Source organism: Pleurodeles waltl, chromosome 4_2, assembly GCF_031143425.1.
Source record: "Pleurodeles waltl isolate 20211129_DDA chromosome 4_2, aPleWal1.hap1.20221129, whole genome shotgun sequence".
In the NCBI taxonomy this organism is placed as follows: Eukaryota; Metazoa; Chordata; class Amphibia; order Caudata; family Salamandridae; genus Pleurodeles; species Pleurodeles waltl.
Genome location: NC_090443.1, coordinates 414,654,166 through 414,654,782, shown reverse-complemented (window position 1 = coordinate 414,654,782; position 617 = coordinate 414,654,166).

Sequence of the window (617 nt, the reverse complement as noted above, 5' to 3'; positions counted from 1 at the left end):
CCCCTCGAACCAAGCCCTCAACCTCAGGATCATCCTGGACTCCAGACTCAGCATGGACCACCAAATCAGCTCAGTCACATACACCTGTTTCTGTACCCTCCGCCTCCTTGGCAAGACCTTCAAATGGATCACCATCAAACACAGAAAGGCCATCACACACAACCTCATCACCAGCAGACTGGACTACCGCAACGTGCTCTACGCCGGGATCAACCAGAAACTCACCCGCAAACTACAGAACATACAGAATGCCGCTGCCAGACTGATCCTCGGCCTGCCCCGACACTGCCACATCTCTCAACTCCTGCGCACAATTCACTGGCTCACTGACTTACAATAGAGAAAAGAATTACCTTCAAGATCCACACCCACGCACACAAAGCCCTCCATGATACCGGACCAGCCTACCTGAACAAGCGAATCAACTTCCACTTACCCCACAGGACCCTACGTTCAGCCCAGCTCTCTCTCGCCTAAGTACCCCGCATCAGGAAAAAAAGAACAGGGGACACTCTTTCTCCCACATTGCAGCCACAGCCTGGAACACCCTCCCACGCCACCTCATACAGACTACCCGCTCCTCAACTTCACGATGGAGCTGAAGACATGGATGTTTG